Genomic DNA, 17,842 nt, shown 5'->3' on the forward strand with positions numbered 1-17,842 from the left:
TAGCTTTCTTCACTGGTTTCTTTCAATATCAGTTTTCCTTTTCTTCATACATCTTGCACGTTGCTCCTACACTAATCTTGGGTTCATAATACCAAACGCTGAAGGGCTTTCTTAAAGGCAGACTCATGTCCGACTCCGGGAAGGAGGTCTGACTGGAAGAACCACCACTACAGGATGCTTTTCCTGTTTATATCCCCCAAACTTAACACAGTGCTTTTCACATGGAAAGTACCTACAGAGTGCTTTGTCATTCATTCATTCATTCACTCATTCTCCACTACAGCTTTTCTAAACTCGTTTTTTCTTTTTTTGCCTCTTCAAATCTCACCCTTCTAAGTATTTGGGTTGCCAAATTGAGACATAGCCATGTGAGCTGGAGAAGTTAAAATCTCCCTAGGTCTCCGTTTCTTCATTTGTAAAATGAGGAGGCTTGGATTGGATGCACTTAGAAATGCCTTCCAGTTGAAGATCTATGAACTGTGATCCTAAAATTTGTGTAAAATGTTGTGCAGATCTTAAAGCACTGTGTAAATGTAAGCTATGAGTTGTAGTGAGGGGGTGGGAGTTCCTGCCTCTTCTCTGCCAGACCAAGTCCATCAAGGTGTCTCATCTCTGAATTCATGATACTTCGTGGCTATATCATTTTTTTTTTTTGCCAGTTTATAATTGTTTTTGCTTTGTGATAATTTAGGATCATTAGAGTTCAGATTAGAGCTGAACTGGACCCTAAAGGACATCTAGTATCCAACCTTCTACATTTTATAAATGAGGAAATTAGGACTCCCAAGAATTTGAATGACTTGCCTAACTAAGGTCACACAGGAAGTAAGTAGAAGAGCTAAAATATGAAGTCAGGCCCTTTAAATCTAAATCTAATGTCCTTTCTACTATACCACACCACTTCTCTAATTTGACTTTTATTGTTATTAAACTCTTGCATTGTTATTTTACTTTGTATGTGTTGTGTCTTTATTTCTCCAAGTAATTTATTTATAAGTTCAGGGCAGTTAGTTGGCACAGTGGATAGAGTGTTGGGCCTGGAGTCTGGGAGACCAGAGTTTAAATCAGGCCTTAGACACTAGCTGTGTGACCCAGGGCCAGTCACTTAACCCTGTTTGCCTCAATTTTCTCATCTGAAAAAGAAGCTGGAGAAGGAAATGGCAATCTGCTCCAGTATCTTTGCCAAGAAAACCCCAAATGGTCACGAAGAGTTAAATATGACTGAAATGATTGAACAACAACAATTTATATGTTCAATGAGTACAGGGAACATTCTTATTTGTATTTCCTGTTCCACTTAGTGTGTTTTATTACAGAAGGTGATTTATCATTTCAGGGAATTAGTTAAGGAATCAGAATAATCACTGTACTGTATGGAAATGAATTTTTAAAAGCCAAAAATACGTAAAGAGTCAGTTCTGTTGAAAATGTCATGCAATTTGTCTTTTTTCCCTCTTATCTATTTGCAAAATATTTGTTGTTCTTTGTGATTTTCTCTTTCGAAACCAGTGTTTTCCCCTCCCCTTTATGTGAATGATTAAATTGCAGCGACATAGTTCAAGTCCCAGAAAGAAAAAATGGAGGGGAAAAGCAGTTGGTAAGTGGGTCTGATCCCCAAAGTTAGAGGGAATTGGTGTTAAATTATTTTATGCATCTCTTAGTTGAGTTTTTGTGATTAAAAAAAGGATAGGGTAGAGTAAGTACTATGACTTTTTTGATACTGAGGTCAAAGGGAATAAATTTTTAACTTAGGGCTGTAGGAAAAACACAGTTATGTAACTTATGTATAATAGTTTGTATTTCCATGTGATATAAAATTTGAATTTTTATGTTCTCTAACTTATCTCCTGGCTTTTGATGGTTTCCTAAATGTCATTCTTTTAAAGGACATGAGAGATAAATTGTACTTGAATAGGGAAATGAAAGTTTTTATCTTCTTTATAAATAGTAAAGTTTAGAATGTTTTCCTTCCCTTGGGAAACATGCTTTGACTTAGTGTATTTGGGCCAGACTGGCTTTTTCATTTGAGTCTGGGCAGTGTGCTTCCAGCTGATCAGCTTGGAAGATTGAATTGGTCTGTGAGCTGAGTTTTGGTGAGTTTGAGAGTAGGGAGGTTGAAGTGATTATTTTATGAAGGGGAATGTGTGTGTGTGTGTGTGTGTGTGTGTGTGTGTGTGTGTGTGTGTGTGTGTGTGTGTGTGTGTGTGTGTGTAGCAGTGGGGTGGGATTGGTAGGGAAAATGGCAGCATACTCCTGGGTTTGGCACAACCATTCTCCGGTTGCTGGTGGAATGTCACCTCAGATCGAAGTAAACATAAATAAAACTGTGTGTATATGTATATGTATGCACACATATGTGTGTATGTGGATACATATATGCACATTTGTGTGTATATAGGTATATATTATATATAGTATATGTATATAGCATATATAATGTGTATATGTGTGTATATATATGCATACGTAGGCATATATTTGTGTGTACATAGGTATATGTGTACCTTATTATATGGTACATGGTATACATTTATAGTAGATGTGGATAGTACATCATGTATATACAGATGTGTGTGTGTATAGAACTGATTGCTTACTACATGCCAAGCATATGCCTAGCTGCTAGTCACACACAGAACAAACTGGATGATCCCTGCCATCTCCAGTCTCACACCAGAGAAAGATAACACATATAGTAAAATTCAGTTTATAAATAATAAGGTTCATTTTCAAGGTAGATGGAAGCTGTGTTACTTTAGAGAGCTGGGCATGCCTGGGATGGCAGTAACAGGTGAGTGGAAAACATACAGAAGAACCTTTTTTAGTAGATAATTAATTTCCTTCCAGTGCCTTGAAAGTTATACTGGATTACTTTGTGCTGATTCTGTAAGAATCACCTATTAAATACTCTTGTTTCTCTTCAGATCGAATAAATCTTTCGCCTTTTACTAAAGATTTCCACGGAGAGGAAATAGCAAGAGTCCATATTGCCTTCCCAAAGGGAATGGGTGGGGAGGGAGGGATGAAGAGAAATTGGAACTCAAAGTTCTAGGAACAACTGTTGAGTATTGTTCTTGCAACTAGGAAATAAGAAATACAGGTAATGGGGCATAGAAAGTTATCTTGCCCTACAGGACAAAAGAGAAGATGAGGATAAGGGAAGGGAAGGGTGTTAGAAGAGAGGGCAGATTGGTGATAGGGGCAATTAGAATGCTCAGTGTTTTGGGGTGGCGAAGAGGAGAAATGGGGAGAAAATTTGGAACCCAAAATTTTGTGGAAATGAATGTTGAAAAGTTATATTAAAAAATTTAATAAAAAAAATCACTTGAAATAAGAGAACTTGACCATATCTTCTTATCCCCAGATTGTCCACAAAAATATTATTTTCATGAGTGGGGATTCATTAAACCTCTGAATAAGTGTTAACTTTAATATGTGAGATTTCACTGAAATTCACTTATATAGACAATCATGCAACTACAGTTGGTTACAAGCATTTATTAAGCCCCTTCTATGTGCCAGGCACTATGCCAAAAAAAAAAAAAAGTGAAAAGATAGCCCTTGCTCTCAAAAAACTCACAGTTACAATGGAAAAGACAACATAGAAATAACTTTGTATGAACAAGTCATACATAACAGCATAAACTGGTGATAACCAGTAGAGGGTTGCTTTAACTAGCATTAAGTGACATTGAGAAAGGTTTTGTACAGGTGAGATTTTAGCTGGGACTTGAAGGGAAGCCAGGGAAGCCGTGGATGAGATGAGGAGTAAGAGAATTCCAGGTGTAGGGGACATGTTTGTTGACTGACTGTTGTACAAGTGACTGGGTTACCATATTTCCTGATCTCATGATGGGATTTATTTTGAAAAATAAAACAAAGCACACATGAAGCCGTAACAGATTACATTTTGAGCCATTACAAACTGACTTTGCAAACCCCAGTCCATATTTACACTACAGGTATATAGCTAATAAAATCTACATGTTTATTTTTATTTTCTCCATGGTTTTTGTTGTTTGCCTTTGGGCAGTGACTAGAAACTGAATAATTTATTTGATGGATGTTTTAAAGTACAATGCTGAGTTTTTAAAAAGTTAGTTGCATGGAGATGAAGTTAATTAAATTCTTGAGTACTTTGCCAGGGGAATTCATGGGTAGTTCGTAATGTTAGATGTGTTAGTCTGATTTTAAAATTTCATAGACTGCTAATATGCAAATCTCTTAGGGAACTGAAATGTTAGGGCTAAGTCACTTACAGAATAACCAAGGAAGCTGATTGAATATGCTTGCTGACCTAGATTTGAATCTTAGACAAAATTTTTGCTGTTTAACTTTGTGCGTATAAGTTCTTTATAAAGATAACAATAGCGATCCACAATCAATAGTATGTTTCTTTTTTTATGTTTTTATTTTATTTTTTCTCAATTACATGTAAAAACAATTTTTAACATTTTAAAAATAATTTTTGTTTTCAAATTTCCATTTTTCCCATCCCTTGAGGAGGCAAGCACTTTTATTTAGATTGTACATGTGCAATTATGCAAAACATATTTCCATGGTAGCCATGTTGCAACAGAGAACACATCAAAAAAGAGAAAAGAAAAAAAAAAGAAAAATAAAGTAAAAAAAGCATCCTTTGACTTGCATTCTGACTCTCATCAGTTTTTTCTTAGGGGTAGATAGCATTTTTCATTCTAAGTTCTTTGGAATTGTCTTGGATCATTATATTGCTGAGAAAAATTAAGTCATTCACAGTTCATCATTGTTAAAATATTGCTGTTACTGTGCACAACGTTTTCCTGGTTCTGCTCACTTCACTTTACGTCAGTTCATGTAAGTGTTCCCGGGTTTTTCTGAAAACATCCCCCTTGTCATTTCTTATAGCACAGTAGTATTCCGTCCCAGTCACATACCACATCTTGTTCGGCCTTTCCCTAATTGATGGTTAGCTCTTCAATTTCTTTTTTTAATTATTAAATTTTATTTTTAATGTATGTAATAAAACAAGCATTTCCATAGCATAGTATAATAAAAAACATGATTGCACGTGAAACTGCTAATCTACTATACATAACTTGTTTTTCCTTTCAAATTCGACAAAATTATTGTATAAATTTTTTCTTTCCCCTGTCCCTGCCCTCGAGATGACCACCATCAGACACAAATAAGTATGTATATGTAGCATTATTCTACACATCGTTTTATTTATCACTTCTTTCTCTGGGTGCAGATAGCGTCTTTCTTCATATGTCCTTTATGGTTAATTTGGGTATTTGTAATAGTCAAAATAACTTACTCATTCAAAGTTGTTCAGTTTCCTTCAATTTCTAATTCTTTGCCGCTATAAAAAGAGCTTCTATAAATATTTTGTAAAAATAGAATCTTTTCCTTTTGCTTTAATCTGTTTAGGATACAGGCCTAGTACTAGTATTACTGGATCAAAGGGTATGCATGATTTTAATAGCCTTCTGGGCATAGTTCCAGATTGCTTCCAAATGGTTGTATCACAATTCTACCCTCAGTGTCCCAGTTTTTCCACATCCCCTCCAACATTTGTCGTTTTCCTTTACTGTCATATTAGGCTAATAGCATAGATGTGAGGTGGTATCTCAGAGTAGTTTTAATTTGTATTTCTCTAATCAGTAGTGATTTTGAGCATTTTTTTAATAGATACTAGATAGCTTTCATTTCTTTTCTGAAAACTACCTGTTGATATTCTTTGATCATTTATCAATTGTGGAATGACTTATATTATAAATCTGACTTGGTTCTCTCTATATATTTGTGAAGTGAGCACTTTAACAGAGAAACTGGCTGTAAAAAGTTTTTTACCCCACTTTCCTGCTTTCCTTCTAATCTATGCTGCATTGGCTTTGTTCATACAAAACCTTTTTAATTTGATATAATCAAAATTATCCATTTTATATCCCGTAGTGGTCTCTCTTTCTTGTTTGTTGATAAATTCTTCCCATATTCATAGATCTGGTAGGTAAAATAACCCATGCTTCCCTAATTAAGATCATGTAGCCACTTCAGCCTTACTTGGTATATAGTGTGAGATGTTGTGGTGTATCTATTTTCTGCAGACCATTTTCAAATTTTTCTAGCATTTTTTGTCAAATAGTAAATTCTTTCCCCAAAAGCTTAGATCTTTGGGTTTATCAGCCACTAGATTTCTATAGTTATTACTGTGTATTATGTACCTAATTTATTCCACTAATCTACCACTCTGTTTCTTAGTGCCAGATTGTTTTGTTGATTACCATATTGTAATACAGTTGGAGATCTGGTACTATTAGGCCACCTTCCTTCATATTTTTTTTTCATTGATTCTCTTCATATTATTGACATTTTTCCCTTCCAGATGAATTTTGCTATTATTTTTTTCTTGCCTTATAAAGTACTTTTTTGGTAGTTTGATTTGTATGGCTCTGAATAAGTACATCAATTTAGATAGAATTGTTTTTATCACATTGGCTCAGCCAACCCAAGAGTAATTAATATTTAGGATGTTCCTTTGATACATTCTTAGTACTTAATGATAAATTTTCACTGGGCATTTGGAATCTTTACATGTTCCTCTTAGGAATTTCTGAGGTAGCTGGGTGGAATGAGGATATGAGTTTTTAATGAACTTCTCTCAAAAAGCCAGTGCTAGAATTAAAATTACATTGTATCTACTTTGTACACATATGAATCTTCACACTGACACTGACACCCCCCCCCCAACCTCCCTCCCCACCCAGTAAGAAACTATAAACTTCTTGAAGACAGGGACTGTTTTGCCATTTTTGTCTTTGTAGATGCTTAATAAATATTTATTGATTGGTGAAAATTGGGGAAGAATGTAATTGCAAGTGGGATTTAAGCCAAAATGGAACAGAACCTGGACTGAAATCTGGAAAACCTGAGGTAAAATTCAGCCTCAGACACTTAGTAGTTTTGTGACTATGGGCAAGTCCTATAACCTCTGCCTCAAATAGGTTTAATAATAGTATCTGCCTCCCAAAAGGTATTGTGAGTTTAGAGTAGGTTATGATTTGCAAAATGTTTTGCATACCTGAAAGCACTAATGTAATTTTAAACTACCAAAGCATTTAAACTGTTAAAGCTTAACACTGCACTTAAGACTTTTGGGACACTTTATAAACAATACTAGCTTTTATTAGTCAATTATTTTATTATTCAGTAAAATTTATTAAGCACCTCCTATGTGCCAGGCACTGTGTGCTAAGCATTATTATTAATAGTGTATTAATGATGCACTATTAGGGCAGGTAGGTGGCACAAGGGATACAGTGCTGAGCCTGGAGGCAGGATCTTTTTCATGAGTTCAAATGTGACCTCAGACACTAGCTGTGTGACTCTGGGCAAGTCACTTAACCTCTTTTGTTTCAGTTTTCTCCTCTGTAAAATGAGCTGGAGAAGGAAAATGGCAAACCACTTGAGAATCTCTTCAAGAAAACCCCAAATGGGGTCATGAAGAGTCAAGATATGACTGAACACCAACAAATACATTATAATGCAATTAAAGTTAACTTAATAAAGTTAACATTAACAAAAACTTCTTTTATGCTTGATAGTGTACCAGGAACTAGAGTTACAAGAACAGAGCAATTAGCAGTTCTACCTTCAAGGATCTTTACATGCTATTGGTGGTAGAGGGAGACAACGTGTATGCAGAGGAGCTATTAGGAAATATATACATATATACTGAATAACTTACCTGGGATGGGAGGAATCAGGAAATGCATTTTGTAGGAAAGTGGTGCCTGAGCTGAACCGGGTAAGGAGCTTGGCATCCTAATTTTCAAAAATAAGGTGGGAGAACAGCTCGACATGGGCAAGACATCTGAGCGTGCAAAGGGAGATTGAATGGGAATAGGGATCTATAGCAATTAAAAAGGAAGAAGGCATGAAACTGAAGGCATACCCCTTTTCCCACAGCTTTACTGGATTTATTAACTAGTAGTCATTAATTACACACTTACTTTCTCTTAGAAACATACTCTGGCAATTCAGCTAGTAATATGTTGGTGGAAGGTAGTCTCCAGTGTGTCATTTATATAGGAGGGATTTTACACTCAGGAGTTTGCAGGTCGTGAACGCCAATTCAAATAAATTCTCTTTCTTGGAATTTTTTTAATTTGGTGGGCAAATGTTGTTGTGCTTGTGTGTAGTAGAGTTATTGACTGTGACCTTTGTGTAACTGAGTTTGTGTTTTACTGATAAGGACAGTGTTCTTCTAGCATTAGGCTACTTTGTCTAGCAGGAGCTCTGCTTTTCTCAGACATTATCTCATTAGGCTTTGTAACGTTCCAGTGAGTTATAAAGGAATAAAATGCCTCTCTATATTCACCCCATCTATTAAAGTGAAATTGAAATTTGAGGTTAACCCCATGGATTGATTGGCCAGACACCCACTGAAGTGAGTTCAAAGTTGGTGGATCTCATAGTGGGAATGAGTCACACCTGAATTCACCCGTGCTGGCTTGCAACTCTCTCTTTTCTTCAAGGTGACCAAAACCACATTGGACATTCTAGACCCAGGCATTGATAGGGACCAGGATTGCTGAGGATTTCAGAGGCTCTGAGAGAAGGCCTGAGATTTAGCAGGCCATCCTCATTAACAACTTAGTCCTGTGCAGACATAATCATCATCATGAGTCACAATTGTATATCCCATAAAGCGTTACAGAAGCATTGTCCACACATTAACCCTGGGAGGTAAGTAGTAGGGCTATCATTATTCCTGCTTGACAGATGAGGATGTAACAGCTCAGTTAAGCAACTTAAGTCAGGGTTACATAGCTAGTAAGTTGTAGAACTGGGGTAGTCATAGGAGCATGATATCTAGATCCCCAGGAAGGACCTTGGAGATCATCTAGCCTAACCTTTCCATTTAACAAATCAGAAAACTGAGACCCTGAGAAATTATGTACCTTGCTTATGGTTTTAAAGGTAACAAGGGACAGAGTCATGATTTGATCTCAGGTCCCCTTTGACGGGGGCAGCTAGGGGATGCAATGGATAGAGTGCTGGGTTTGGAGTCAGGAATACCTGAGTTCAAATCCAGCCTCAGACCCTGTGTGACCCTGGGCTAGTCACTTGACCCTGTTTGCCTCAGTTTCTCATCTGTAAAATGAGCTGGAGAAGGAAATGTAAACCATTCCAGTATCTTTGCCAAGAAAACTTCAAAACTGAGTCATGAAGACCAGGACACAACTGAAATGACGAACCACAACAATAACAATTGCTCTGATGCCAGATTCCATGATCATGCTGGGTCAGCTCTCTTGAATCCAAATCTAGTAGTACTTTTACTGCTCCGCAGTACTGTTTGTAGGTGTTTTTTAGTGTAGCCTTTAGATAAATTATATCAGTTACATTTCCTCAGGGTTAGGCAATTCTTTTCTGCGTAGTCCTATGCACTGTGCATGTTAGGGCCAGTGTCCTTTGCCCTTTGATGTCAGAAGAGAAAGAAGGTGCATTTATGTGTGTCTGAGGGAAAATATTCTGTAGAGTATTGGGTCTTCACATGGCTATTACTCTAGCAAACAAAATTTGGTTGGGTTTTGGATTTATTGCAAACTTAAGTCATTAATTTTCCTTCTTGGATTTCACACAGGGCTCCTGGTTTTGCATAACTTTACCCTTAGAAATGATTGTGTATCAGTTATTTCTGTATGTGTGTCTTGTAATAGTTAGGATTTACATAGTACACAAGTTCTCAGAGACCTTTTCAGAGGGTATGAGAAGTCAAAACTATTTTCATAATATTACTAAGACATTTTAATGTCTATGGTGATAAATATTGGTAGGTTTAACTTACAGATTGAATCCCCACAACAACCCTGGGTGGTAAGATCTGTTATTATGCCCATTTTTGTGGTTGTTTTATTATTTGGTTTTGTCCAACTCTTTGTGACCCCCATTTGGGGCAAACTGGAGTGGTTTGCCATTTCCTTCTCCAGCTCATTTGACGGATGAGGAAACTGAGGCAAACAAGGTTAAGTGACTTGTTCAAGGTCACGCAACTAGTAAGTGTCTGAGGTATATATTCTCTACTAGATTATAAATTTTAGCAGGGGGAGAGGAAATGTGTCTTCTTCATTTTGGTATCTCCCCCAGTGCTTCACATCTTCCTCGTCTCCCAGTAAATGCTTGCATGCTATTGAATTGAAAAGAGAAAATGGGAATAGTTGTAAAAGGTCCTAAAGGGAAGCTCAGACTTCTAATGACATTAATGATGCTTCTTTGAAGGCTTACTGTGGTGGCATGATGGAACAAGCACTGAATAGAGAGGGTGGGAAACGTAGGTTTGAATTCTGGCACTGCTATTGGCAGATCTTTGATTTTAGTACAAAGAATGACTTTTTAAGTCTCAGGCTTTTTCATCAGTAAAATGACGGTGTTAAAGTGATTACATTTTTGGTCCAGATCCATGAATTCATCTGGGTGGGAAACTCTTGGTGTAGAAATTCTCTCCATGGTTACAGATTGTCAAGAGTTGGATACCGATGGGTAAGGGATGGGGTCAGACTTGAGCCCTGATCCTTTCATTCCAAATCCTTTGACTTGAAGTCTTTGCTTTAGGCAGTGATACGTTGTGACTTACCCATAATCACTCACAGCCAATACATCTTAGCCCTTGAACCCAGACCTTCCTACTTCTAAGACTGACTCTTTATCCGTTATACCATGCTGCCTCCCACTTGGATGATAATGATACTTGGTATGGCACTTCATACTCCATAAAGCATTTTTATAGCCTTTATCTCATTTTGATTATCATAATCCTGTGAACCAATGGAAGGCATCTGCTATTATCTACATTTGACAAGTGAGGAAACTGAGGCAGCTCTGGGACTGATTCCAAATGCATTTCTTTTTCCACCATGCTATGCTGCTGTTATAGACCTCTTCTTAGTCTGTGATTTTAAAGCTGGAACCCAAGGGATCTGAAATGATTTTAATGATTCCAAATGGTTACCCCCTTCTGTTACACAACCCAAAACTCTTTTGGTTATTATAAAAATAGCCATGGTAGCTGACTCCTACAATGATCTTGTTTTATCAGAAATTCTCAAATTAACTTATTTCTAATATGTTCATCATGTGAACTTTTTATTTATTTAGACAGTTTTGTGTTATATGGCATGTTGCCAAGGAGAAAGTTTTTAGAAGCAGCTATCTGAATCTTTTGTAATTGCTTAGAGCTGAGGGTATCCTAGTACCTCAAAGGCAGATTTTTGTGGAGTTTGGGATTAACCTTTTTCTGTACTTGACTCATTTCACTTTTGACCTCCTCTCCTTTTGGACAGTATTCCTTCCTCCCTTTTTCCAGTTTCCCTTTATGTGGCATCTTCCCCATAGGAATAATTTCTTTGAGGGTGGGTACTATATTGTTCACTTATATTTGTATCCCCAGTATTTAGCACAGTACCTGGTCTGTAGTGAACACTTAATAAACGTTCTACGTGGGAGACACTGGCAAAGGACTACCTAGCATGGGGTGTCCACATCAAAGAAGGTGCTGTGTGTGCTCCATGAGCAAAGCAGAATTGTAGTAACTCAAAAGAAATGTGAGATGCAGAAATTTAGAGACATCTCCACTTCAGATATTCGCATGGACTGTTTGTGCCCGACCTATGGTAGAGCCTTCTGAGCTACTTTGGTCTGATCAGCCACAGTCGGACACACTGTACCTTGACCCCAACAAAGTGATGTAATTTTGTTTCTCTTTGAGAATGAAGGACAGCAACCAGCCAACCAGTCTGTTAATCTGTTGAATTGTGGTGCTGGAGAAGACTTTTGAGAGTCCCTTGGATAGCAGCAAGGAGGGCAAATTAGTGACTCCTTAAATGAATTCATGTTACTCATTGGAAGGACAAATACTACTGAAGCTGAAGCTTAAATATAACAGCCACATAAGGAGAAGACAGGACTCATTGGAAAAGACCCTGATTTTGGGAAAGATTGAAAGCAAAAGGAGAAGGGGACGGCAGAGGATGAGATGGATTGATAGTGATATGGAAGCAACAAAGATGAGCATGGACACACTTCAGGAGATAGAGAAGTGGAGAACAGAAGAATCTGGAGTGCGGTGGTCAGTTGGGTCATGCAGAGTTGGGCATGATTGAAGTTATCTAGAGCAGAAACCACTTTATCCAATTTACGTATATTCGTTATTGTTCCTTCAGATAATCTTCTTTCCATTGCACAGTGGGCCCTAGTTCTATATTGTAGGTCTTAGGAGGAAAATCCAGGGGAGAACAGATATCACTAGAAGCAGCGTGAATGGGCTCTTGGCTAATGGGAATTGTGACGTGCCAGACAACAATTTCATTATGTATTTTTCTTGTCTGAGTGATGAACATATTTCTTTTCCCTATTTGTTTGTATTCCCTATTCAAATCTGTTGTGTTTTTCTTATTGCCTACTTTCTTTGTATCTGTGTATATACTCAGAAACTTCAGCATTAGTAATCATATCTGTTACCCCACAGAGCATTCACTGTAGAGTGCTTTAGAGAGAAAAGACCCTTGCATTTTGGGACTTTTAATGTTTATCTACTTCAGCGGATCTTTATTCTCATCAATATGGTTATTCCCTTCAATAATGCCATTCCCAACCCATCCATGTTACCCATTCTATTGAACTGTGGTCCATATTCTCCTATAAATTTATCACAGATTCTTATTTTTTTCTTGACATGGAGAAGATATCAATGGAGCATATGGGATGTACAGTGGCTATGCTTACACTTGCCATGTGACTCTTCCATCATTTTGTCATGCGTGCATTTCCCTTAAGGAAGTTCTCCCATATAATTCTTAGTTTGTAGTATATTGCAACCTCCTCACACCCATCATCCATCTCTCTGTGGCTTTTTATGTGAATTTAATTTCTTCTCTGTCATCATACCACTGTGACTTTGAAAATGCTGTAGAAAATACCACTCAGCTATTAATGGACCTGTGAGCTTATTGGTGGGGAGACTCTATATGGAGGAGTAGGCTTTAACCCATCTGCGTTGACTCATTCTGTGCAATTCTTGTCCATATTCTCATATAACTTTGCCATGAGGTCTCCCCAATGGTTTGAGAGTATCCTTGTTGATTCTTGATATTGTGAGGGTTGTCTGTTGTTATACCTTACTCTTTCTGTATTCTTGTGTGTGGCAATCCATGCAGTGCATTTAAACCAATTCCCTATTTTGTGACCATAAATAATTGATACCAGTGGTGTCAAACTCAAATAGAAATGGAGCCCTGCTGCTGCATATTGACTTAAAAACCACAAATTAACATTATTTATATTATATGGTGTTTTTACTTATTTAGTCAAACACTGAACTACATTTTAATTTTTTTACCCTGAACTGGGGAGATTGGTGGAGTTTGACATCTGAATTACACTGTCAAAAAAGAATAGATTTCCAAGTAACTGATTTTCTAATATTGGTAATATTAATTAGTCATCATTATGAGACTATAATATGGCAAGATTTTTGTTCTTTATTTGAAGTTAATAAGACATCTTTTTGATTCTCCCAAGTGGTATGTTAACATACTTGGTTTGTAATAAAGACTTCTTTGTATGTTCTCTTGTGTTTTCCTGCTCTTCTCTATGATTTTTTGAACAGATAGAGACATGATGGTAACCATAGTGGTAGGTAGGTGGAGAATGATTGTTATGGAGTGAGTTTTAATGTATGGCCAGAAGCTATGAGAAATATTATCTCATGGGATACTTGGTCATCACATATTGCAGGAGTTATAGTATGTATATGCAAAAAGGCCACCATGAAAATAATTGCAGCTTATGTATGTACCAACGTCTGTTGTTGAGGAAAGATTTAATCCTGACATTTAAACAAACTATTGAAAATAAAATGGGAAATAGACAACTGGAGCAACATCTATACCAACTGTAATAATTTCACCTAGAAATGAAATATCAGTGTAATTGCTGCAATGACAAGAAAAGCTTCTTAGCAGACATTTGACTTTCTTACCAAACAGACCAGAGATGGATGTCATAGGCAACACTGGATTAGAATATAAAATTCCCTTGTAAAATAACGTAATGAATGGTAGATAATCCTGAGCAGTATTGTCTCATAATGCAGAGAGAAGCAGTGAAGGATAAAGTTAGTCTAAATGAAGTTTGGCATGATAGTCAACTGAGCAAAGCTATCCCAGGAATATTAAAGGATGAAAATAGAAAGATGATTCCAAAAAGAAGAAAAATGGAAAATAATTTGCAAAAAATTTTTACTACATTTTTTTTCTCCCTCAAGAATAGTGGACCTAGTACAAAATTATATTTCATTCAATGGGGAAATAGGAGGGAAAGAGCAGTTAAAGGGAGGATAGATTACAGGAGGGATTAGTCCTAAGAAAAAACAAACTCTAAGGACCTACTGTAACAAAAATACTTATAGTTCTTTTTAAGGTGGCAAAGAATTGGAAACCAAGGGGAATGCTGAATGAGTTATGGCATATAAATATGATGGAATACTATTGTGCTGTAAGATGAAATTCAGGAGAGTTAAATGTGAACTCTTGCACCTACTTACAAAACATCAGTTCTACAAGTATGAAGTGGAGGAGGTATGAATAGATAGTTATTCTGGGAAAGATCTGGAGGTTTTAGTGGGCTACAAGCTTAATAGCAATATAATGTGGCAGCTAAAAATCTAACATTTTGGGTTATATTAAGAGGGACCTGTTGTAGATTTGTTTTTCAGCAGTATCTAAATCTTTATGACCCCATTTGGGGTTTTATTGACAAAGATACTTGGAGTAGTTTACCATTTCCTTCTCCAGCTCATTTTATGAATGAGAAAACTGAGGCAAACAGGGTAAGTGATTTGTCCAAGGTCATACATCTTGTGTCTAAGGCCAGATTTGAACTTGGGAAGATGGGTCTCCTTGACTCCAGGTCTAGTGCTTTATTTACTACATGATCTAGCTGCCCAAGAGAGAAGTAGCTTCCAGCAATAAGGAGCTCTTCTATTCTCTTCACTTATGAAATCTCATGTAGAGTATTGAGTTCAGTTCTAGGAGATGAGATTTTTTAAAGAAATTAATTAACTTTTAGTTGACAGCATTCAGTTCCATAAGCTTTTGAGTTTTAAATTTTCTCTTCCTCTTTCCCCTCCCCCTCCCCAAGATGGTGTGCAGTCTGATGTAGACTCTACATATACATTCATATTAAACATTTTCACATGAGTCATGTAAAGAAGAATTATAATCAATGGAAAGAAACACAAGAAAGAAGAAACAAAACAAAAAAAGAGAGAGCAAATAGTATACTTCCACCTGCATTCAGATTCCAAAGTTCTTTCTCTGGATGTGGACAGCATTTTCCATCATGAGCCTTTTGGAGCTGTCTTAGAACCTTGCATTGCTGAGAAGAGCCAGTTCTATCAAAGTTAGTCTTCGCATAATGTGATGTAAGTGTTCTCCTGCTTCTACTCTCCTCATTCAACATCACTTCATATATCAATTCCAGGTTTTTCAGAGGGTTGCCTGCTCATCATTTCTACCACAACTTGTTCAGCCATTCCCCAATTGATGGGCATTCCCTTGATTTCCAGTTCTTTGCCACCATAAAAAAGAGCTACTATAAATATTTTTGTACATGTGGGTCCTTTTCCCAATTGTGTGATCTCTTTGAAATAACAGCCCTAGAAGTGGTATTACCAGGTTAAAGGGTATGCACAATTTCATAGCCCTTTGAGCATAGTTCCGTATTGGAGCCAAGATTTAATGAGGATATTGATTAGCTTCTTGGAGTTTTCAGAAGGGGGCAACGAGGTTAGTTGAAGGGCCTTGAGTCCATGACATGTGGATTACCAATTGAAGGAATTGTGCATGTTTATCCTGGAGAAGAGAAGATTGAGCTACCTTCAAGCATCTGAAGGGCTGTCTTATGGAGGAGGGACTAGGCTTGATTTGCTTAGCTCAAGGGTCTGAATCTGGAGTAATGGGCCAAAGTTGTGAAGAAGCAAATGTTGACTCATTGTCAGGGAAAATTTCTTACCATAAGAGCTCTCCAAATGGTTTCTCTTAAATGGTTTCCTTGAGAGGCATTGGATTTCCCTTTCTTTACAGGTCTTTAAGCAACCTGGACCACCACTTGTTGGGTTTGTTATAGTGAGTATTTCTTCCATATATGGGGTGAATTAGCCTCTGAATTACTTGTTAATTTTAGAATTTTATGATTCTCTAAAGTTGACAGGGAAACAGAAAGGTGTGTGGTGGGCACCAACAGACAGCAGTATAGAAACTAACGGTGATCTCTGAGCAGGAACAGGAATGAAGGATGTCGCCAGGAAATTATATGGTAGAAAGAGAAGATGGGTAGGTCATCAGCCCATGAAGAGTCAGTGTAAAGGATGACAAGTAGACAGGCAGAATCTATTCCACTCTTTATGATACTGGCAGGAAATGAGAAAGGCTTCCAGGATGTTGGGAGGATCCTTGGAGTGATTTTTTTGGAAAACATGTATGAAAATTGCATAGATGGGTTTTCATCTAGATGGTTGGAGAGAACTCCCAAATTAATGAAGTTATAGAACTATTGGATTATTTAAGTAATATGTGCAAAGTGTCTGTCAGGTGCTAGGAGAGAATAAAAGGAAGTATAAGAGAGGATAAATAAAGGATAAAAGGAAGAATAAAATTTCCCTTCTTTTAAAGAGTCTAACAGGGGAATTAGAGATGTAAATAAAAATTGCAGTTATTAGAAGCAGGAAGTGCCAGAAGGTCAATATGATATGGATAAAAGAACCTTGGTAGGGTCATTCAGAATATCTGGGTTGAAATCCCAGACATATACAGACTGTGTGTTCTTGGGCAAATCACACAATCACTGAGCATCAGTTTCCTTATCTGTGAAATGGGATAATACAGGATATATGAATGTGACCTATTATAAAAGTGGTGTGAGCGCAGGTTGTGTTAGAGGACACTCCTAACTTGTATTTTCCCTATCAAAATTGGATACAGGTCTTTAACCTGGTGGGTATTTGAACTTCAGTTTAATTCAAAAGCTATCTACCTATGGTGTAGCAGGTAACTTAATACTAGATACATTTTCATGTAACTATAACTTTTTCTCCCGTTTTGGACCAGTGCCCCTTTAAGTTAAACAATTTTGGTGACTTAATATTGGTTCTCATTGTTTGTCTGACATCAGCTTTGATTGGCATGACCTTAATTCAAGTCCCAGAATAGACAGGATTCAAATTTAAAGTAACATTTATTTTAATCTACTCTGGAAACAGATTAAATGGGAATGATCCAGATGCATTATTCCAGTTCATGGTGCATTCTTTCTTGGTTATTATCAATTGTGAGCAGCATTGCTAGGTTTTCAATGCTTCTCTGGTTTTGAATAATGGGTCGACTGTGCATTTCTCTTGGAAGTGCCATTTGGTCTAGCAATCTCTGAATGTGTGGGTTAATAGCTTGGCAACTGATGGTCTGAAAATTCCAGAGCACTGATGACGCTAGCTTGGTAGGTGGCTTGTAATTTCAGGGTGGTAACTGAGAGATAGACAAGTTATATTTAAATGTCGTAGTACAGAAGACCATTTTAACATGTTATATGATACTTGAACTACACTTTGGGATGTTAAGAGATTTCTGAAATGGCATTTTTCGTATTTGAAATGGTGTTCGCTAAAGTGAAAAACAGATGTCTTATGGTGGAATGATTGTACATTTAAAGATCAAGGAAATGGCAAAAAGAACAAGCTGAAAAACTTTCACAGAGTTAAAGATGTAAGTCTAGGTGTTATGAGTGACCCTGATGCTTTAGGAAA

General features: G+C 37.0%; 1 protein-coding gene and 1 pseudogene across 4 annotated transcripts in view; both read left to right on the top strand.

The window, feature by feature from the left end:
* MYO1B (myosin IB) overlaps positions 1–17,842 on the top strand; it is a 210,525-nt gene that overhangs the window by 23,503 nt on the left and 169,180 nt on the right. The window contains exon 1 of one of the 4 annotated variants that reach the window (XM_072612701.1): positions 1,524–1,597. The exons of the other annotated variants lie outside the window; for them this stretch is intronic. The gene's annotated coding sequence lies outside the window, so the exon portion shown is untranslated. Of the gene's footprint in view, positions 1–1,523; positions 1,598–17,842 lie in introns of those variants that run through there. 4 annotated transcript variants of the gene reach the window in all.
* On the top strand, positions 2,905–3,012 carry LOC140509450 (U5 spliceosomal RNA; annotated as a pseudogene).

The sequence above is a fragment of the Notamacropus eugenii genome, chromosome 5 (assembly GCF_028372415.1).
Source record: "Notamacropus eugenii isolate mMacEug1 chromosome 5, mMacEug1.pri_v2, whole genome shotgun sequence".
Lineage (NCBI taxonomy): Eukaryota > Metazoa > Chordata > Mammalia > Diprotodontia > Macropodidae > Notamacropus > Notamacropus eugenii.